Source organism: Pelobates fuscus, chromosome 1 (genome assembly GCF_036172605.1).
Source record: "Pelobates fuscus isolate aPelFus1 chromosome 1, aPelFus1.pri, whole genome shotgun sequence".
Lineage (NCBI taxonomy): Eukaryota > Metazoa > Chordata > Amphibia > Anura > Pelobatidae > Pelobates > Pelobates fuscus.
The window spans coordinates 16,958,232-16,965,377 of NC_086317.1; positions in this window are offsets into that span (position 1 = coordinate 16,958,232).

The window sequence follows — 7,146 nt, forward strand, 5'->3', positions numbered from 1 at the left end:
TCCCCCCCTCCCTCCCTGCTTCTTTCTCCCCCCCTCCCTCCCTGCTTCTTTCTCCCCCCCTCCCTCCCTGCTTCTTTCTCCCCCCCTCCCTCCCTGCTTCCTTCTCCCCCCCCTCCCTCCCTGCTTCTTTCTCCCCCCCTCCCTCCCTGCTTCCTTCTCCCCCCCCCTCCCTCCCTGCTTCCTTCTCCCCCCCCCTCCCTCCCTGCTTCCTTCTCCCCCCCCTCCCTCCCTGCTTCCTTCTCCCCCCCTCCCTCCCTGCTTCCTTCTCCCCCCCCTCCCTCCCTGCTTCCTTCTCCCCCCCTTCCTCCCTGCTTCTTTCTCCCCCCCTCCCTCCCTGCTTCTTTCTCCCCCCCTCCCTCCCTGCTTCTTTCTCCCCCCCCTCCCTCCCTGCTTCTTTCTCCCCCCCCTCCCTCCCTGCTTCTTTCTCCCCCCCTCCCTCCCTGCTTCTTTCTCCCCCCCTCCCTCCCTGCTTCTTTCTCCCCCCCCTCCCTCCCTGCTTCTTTCTCCCCCCCTCCCTCCCTGCTTCTTTCTCCCCCCCTCCCTGCTTCTTTCTCCCCCCCTCCCTGCTTCTTTCTCCCCCCCCTCCCTGCTTCTTTCTCCCCCCCTCCCTGCTTCTTTCTCCCCCCCTCCCTGCTTCTTTCTCCCCCCCTCCCCCCCTGCTTCTTTCTCCCCCCCTCCCTGCTTCTTTCTCCCCCCCCTCCCTGCTTCTTTCTCCCCCCCCTCCCTGCTTCTTTCTCCCCCCCCTCCCTGCTTCTTTCTCCCCCCCCTCCCTGCTTCTTTCTCCCCCCCCTCCCTGCTTCTTTCTCCCCCCCCCCTGCTTCTTTCTCCCCCCCCCTCCCTGCTTCTTTCCCCCCTCCCTGCTTCTTTCCCCCCCTCCCTGCTTCTTTCTCCCCCCTCCCTGCTTCTTCCCCCCCCCCTGTTTCTTTATTTCCCCACCCTCCCTCCCTGTTTCTTTATTTCCCCTCCCTCCCTGTTTCTTTATTCCCCCCCCTTCCCCCCCCTGTTTCTTTATTTCCCCTTCCTCCCTCCCTCCCTGTTTCTTTATTTCCCCTCCCTCCCTGTTTCTTTATTCCCCCCCCTCCCCCCTCCCTCCCTGTTTCTTTATTCCCCCCCCTCCCTGTTTCTTTATTCCCCCCCCCTCCCTGTTTCTTTATTCCCCCCCCCCTCCCCTCCCTGTTTCTTTATTTCCCCTTCCTCCCTCCCTCCCTGTTTCTTTATTCCCCCCCCTCCCTCTTCCCCCCTTCCTGTTTCTTTCTCTCCCTCCCTCCCCTACCTATGATGTAGCGTGGCCGAGCGCTGTATAGTCCGCCGGTACAGGTAGCTTTTGTTTCCTGTACCCGGCGGACTAACAGGAAGTGCACACTCAGTGTGCACTTCCTGTTAGTCCGGCCGGGTACAGGAGACAGATGCTCCCTGTACCGGCGGACTATACAGCGCTCGGCTACGCTACAGTGAAGGAGTGACAGGAGGGAGCGCTGAGCGCTTCCCTCCTGTCAGCTCCTCTCTTCATGCTGCGCCCGGGCGGTGCGCTCTCATGGACGCACCAGCCCGGGCAAAGCTGCAGCCGCCTGAGGCGCTCTGCAGAGCGCTCGGGCGGCTGCAGCATCAGGGGGGGGGCGGCGGAGCTGGGGGGGATTTCCCCATACCTGTCCCCCCCGCATGATTTGCTGGGGGGGATGCGTCCCCCCCATCCCCCCCGGTTCCTACGCCCATGCACTGCACACAAATACAGGCCGACATTCATACACACATACTATATACAAAAACTGTGCTAAGTACAACCCTGAAAGGATGGGCCAATGTGAGATCCCCAGCAAAGCATTATGGGAGATGTATGACAGGGATCTACCTTTTGGCCATTCTTGCGATAGGGGGCCCCCAAAAAAATGATTGCGTCAGGTCCCTCTCTACTTTAGTTCATTAATGTGAGTATTAGTGCTGTAGAGCTGAGGTCTCTGGCACAGTCGTATACAGTGCACATTACTGTGAGTTTTATTGTAGTGGAGCTCTGTGATACACTCATATTGCACATTACTGTGAGTTTTATTGTAGTGGAGCTCTGTGATACACTCATACTGCACATTACTGTGAGTTTTATTGCTGGGAGCTCTGTGATACACTCATACTGCACATTACTGTGAGTTTTATTGTAGTGGAGCTCTGTGATACACTCATACTGCACATTACTGTGAATGTTATTGTAGTGGAGCTCTGTGATACACTCTTACTGCACATTACTGTGAGTTTTATTGTTGGGAGCTCTGTGACACAGTGATACTGCACATTACTGTGAGTTTTATTGCTGGGAGCTCTGTGATACACTCATTCTGTACATTACTGTGAGTTTTATTGTAGTGGAGCTCTGTGATACACTCTTATTGTACATTACTGTGAGTTTTATTGTAGTGGAGCTCTGTGATACACTTATTCGGTATATTACTGTGAGTTGTATTGTAGTGGAGCTCTGTGATACACTCTTACTGTACATTACTGTGAGCTTTATTGTAGTGGAGCTCTGTGATACACTCTTACTGTACATTACTGTGAGTTGTATTGTAGTGGAGCTCTGTGATACACTCTTACTGTACATTACTGTGAGTTTTATTGTAGTGGAGCTCTGTGATACACTCTTACTGTACATTACTGTGAGTTGTATTGTAGTGGAGCTCTGTGATACACTCTTACTGTACATTACTGTGAGTTTTATTGTAGTGGAGCTCTGTGATACACTCTTACTGTACATTACTGTGAGTTGTATTGTAGTGGAGCTCTGTGATACACTCTTACTGTACATTACTGTGAGTTTTATTGCTGTGATGCACTCATACACACTGCACATTATGGTGGAGCTCTGTGACTCAGCACATCAAACACCAGGATAGGAACAATGCACAGAAGGATCAGAATCTCAATGGGGAGACTATCCCTCCAAACTCGGGCATTTGGGAAGAATAGAACACTCTGTGTTTGTGTTGTATGGTTTGATCAGAGGAACATTGGGAGCTTATTCATATTCCAGTCCTATACAAGTAAACAATTTAGGAGAAGAGGTGGCTTAGCAGTAATTGCAGGAGTGTCAGGTAAACAGTTTAAATCCATTGTCAGTGAAGGCATGTCCTATTGCTGTGATTCAGACTCAATTGGATTGTTGTCTAAGCAGAGCAAGACTTTACAGGAGAAATTTCCTGCATTCACAAATACTTACATTCTCCTGATACAAAGCAAGATTTAGCGAGACGTGCTTAGATATAGAGAGAGAAGGCTATTTCTACGGAGGCCAAAATGTCCTTCTCACATCTAAACGCATTAAGCCCTGGAGATGGTTTTTTAAAATTTGGTTTCTGGCTCTTTGAATTAAAAAGTTACGTGTTCTTGGCTATAAGTAGAGGTTTAACCTTGTTTCCAGAAACTCAAGACTAAAATAGAGGATTCAAAATGTCATAACAAACCAGCCATCAATGGAAGGATAGTTAGATGGGACTTAACCTCATTAATGGCTGGAGGTGGCTGAACTGTGATAAATCTCTTGGAACTTATAGAGTTACAAGGTGTGGGTAAAATGTAGCCATGTGCGATGGTAAATGCCAACAATACTGGCATTGGTTCTTTGCTTAATGGAGAATTTAAAGTGAATTTCACAGCACCACTCAATATTTCCATTCTGACCATTGTGACACTGAATTTTAAATGAACTTTAAATTCTCACTTTAATAAATAAACCTGTCCATATTCATATCGTCGTATACAGGGTTATTCACAATGGGCATGGTGAAAATGGTCTAATTCCAACGCCAATTCTCATATTTACTAACGCCAATCTCAATTAACCCGCTAAGGACACAACTTCTGGAATAAAAGGGAATCATGACGGAATATTTTCGTCATGTGTCATTAAGGAGTTAAAATTCAGCCAATCAATGTCAGGTATAAATCAGTGCCTTCCGCATCTGAACCCTGTGCAAAGTATAAGATTTGGCATATGTACCAAGCAGCCATTTTAAACTAAATGGTAGCCAAATGCATCAAGCTTTTGCTAATTATCCAGTAAGCCAACCAATCAGAGTGCTCTAACAGGCAAGCCTTACTTCTCTTGAGACCTACCTGATAATATTCCCATGGTAGGTATCGTGAGAGATAAGACTAACATGTCTGAGTTTTCTACTGAGATTTCAAAGCACAGAAAAGCTCATATGGCCTTTCTAGTGACTGGACAGCCAACAGATGTGCCCCCACCGGTAGCAGATACAAGCCTCTCCTATGTGCCGCACATCACTTAGAGTACAGGATACACTTCCAGGAAACCTTGACAGATGGAGAGTGTAATGGGTTAAACGTAATACTGAAAACTGCTTTTTATTCCTGCTAATAATGCATTGCTGTTGGCTACTTTTCTAATTGGTGACTTTGCATGAATGATCACGTTCGTGTGACATTTGAGAAAGTTGCTCCTGTAAAGTGGCAATACATGTAAATAATTAAGAATTTCTTGCTAGAACTCAGAACCGCTCCCGAGATGTCAAGAAAATACAATATGTAATAAGAGAGAAAGGAGGGTTGCACTCGATCATATAATATAACACAGGGTGCACTGAGCATGGGCCAGCAAATCCCATACAATCTGTACAAATGAAAAAAATCTCAGGCACTCACTGTCATATCTTCAAGGCAGTTTTATTGGAACAGCAACATTTCACCTGCAATCAGGTCTTTATCAAGCTTGATAAAGACCTGGTTGCAGGTCGAAACGTTGCTGATCCAATAAAACTGCCTTAAAGATATCACAGTGAGTGCCTGAGATTTTTTTCATTTGTAAAGAAAATACAATATGTCACTCAGTAATTCAGCTTGTGTTACACATAAAGCACACTTTGTGCTTCTAATTTGGGTATAGTTAACTACGGTACTAAATTTGTATTTATGGGGATAAATGGACACTAGGCACCTAGAACACTGCATCTGATTGAAGTGGTCTGGGTGCAACATCCCTGTCTCCTAAGCCCAGCAGCTGAAAACACTGTAATTTGAGAGAAACTGCAATGTTTCCATTGCTGGGTTAAGACTGCCTTGTGCTTTGCATGAATCAATGCTTTCCTATAGGGAAGGTCAAATGTGTGCATGCGCATGAGGTCCCACAATCACGCTGATGTCAGAGGAGGAGGAGACGTCTCCAGCACCAAGGGACCTTAGCACTGGAATCAGGTAAATATTTAAACCCTTTCATTGCTTTGGCAGAAGGTAAAACTATAGTGTTAGAATACAGTTTTTCTTTAATCACTAACACCAAATTTTGCCTGGATGGATTAGAGTCATTTGAAATAACCCAATGTCAATTTTTATTAAAGTTTAGAACGGATGAAATTCAATAATTCCAACCGAACGAGCACATCTCATCCTGTACTATCTGGTGCTTTCCTTAAAATTGGGGATTGTGGATTCGTACATGCAAGGTAGTATCTTGTCTTATAATGGGTCGCTGTCTGCCTTCTAATTTGGTTGGACCGAATCATCTAAGTCTATTGAATGTAATTTTAGTTGCATATTTACATCATTTCAACCGTGTGTTTGTATCAAGACAACTGAAATCTGTCCTACATTCAAGGTAATTTAGAGGCTGCTTTGGCAAAAAAAAATGCCTAAATCCTATGGCCTATGTCCAGATTTAGAATTTTGAAGGCTGCTGCACTGTCCTGGACCTATATTTTCTAATCTAGGCAGGAGGTATATGGACTTTAGCGAATTTTCAGGATTTCAAAGGAAAAACGAAATGAATTTCACATTTTAGCTAAATAGCCAAACTCAGAACATACGTGATCTAAAGACTGTGACAAAGAAGGTTGTATTTACATCACGGTACATATTATCCATTCACATGGAAATTAAATTGAATCAGGTTTCAGTTGGGGATGAATTATTATTATATTATGGTATTTCTACAAATGTCTAATATTCATATAGTATGTTGCAGTGTCTATAGAACAGATTTATGTGATGCATGGGTGAATTTATTAAATGTTTCATTTATGTCAAATTAAAATTAACATTTTCTTAAACATCAATAAGATTGCTTTGCCTAAATCTCCCCTGTGGTTGCTGCATATATTATCTAAAGCAGGGGTTCCCAACCCATTCCTCAAGTACCCCCAACCAGTTCAAGATTTAGGAAACAGTTGTGTTTTTAGAAGAAAGAAAAAAAAACACTTTAGACACAACAGGGTAATCCCTAAATCCTGGACTGGTTGGGGGATACGTGAGGACTGGGTTGGGAACCCCTGATCTAAAGTGATCAGTGAAACTCTCGCTGGGGTTGAATCACATACCCCATAAACTCAAGCTGGATTTACCGAAGAACTGTCACTGAAAAAAAGCTCTTACTTGTTATTACTTGTTGTTACTTGTTAGTTATTTTTAGTAAGAACCAATAGTTTGTACGTTTTATTTTTAAATTCATTATTGATTCGTTTTTTATAGATTTGTTTACATAGCAAAGCACACAGATTAGTAAGCCTCTACAATGCTGTGTGCATGGATGATGTGCTCGCCATCAAGTTCTCGAAAAAAAAAAGAAGCCTTTTCTCGACAGATGCCTGGGCATTAATGAGACTGTGTGAGACATCATGGAATGACTTGCTCACCTAGAAAATGGAAGTGGAGCAAAGTAAGTAAGTATTTTACTTTCCTCCGTTACTGTATTCAACCCAGTAAATACTACGAAAGTGACAGTTTCTCTCTAAAGAGATACCATAGTGCCAAAAATACAAAGCTGTATTCCTGGCAGTATGGCTCCCCCAGCCTCCCCCTTCCTCACATCCCCTATCGCCCCCAGGTAAATAAGGGGTTAAAAACCCTTTATTTACTTACCTTATCCCAGCGCCACTGTCCTTCTGCACTGGGTCGGGGCTCCTCTTGCTCTCACGTCCCATGACAAGCAGGCGCTCAATGCTTTCCTATGGGGGGGGGGAAATCTGATGCTGCAGGTTCTCATGTAGGTCCGTTTCCAACCAGGAAGCCCTCTAGTGGCTGTCTAGTAGACAGCCACTGAGGGCAGACTTAGAGCTGCAATGTAAACATTGCAGTTTCTCTGGATTTGCAATGTATAACATTACAGCACTAGGTGCAAAAGGGATAATGAGCTGAAATGGTCTGGGC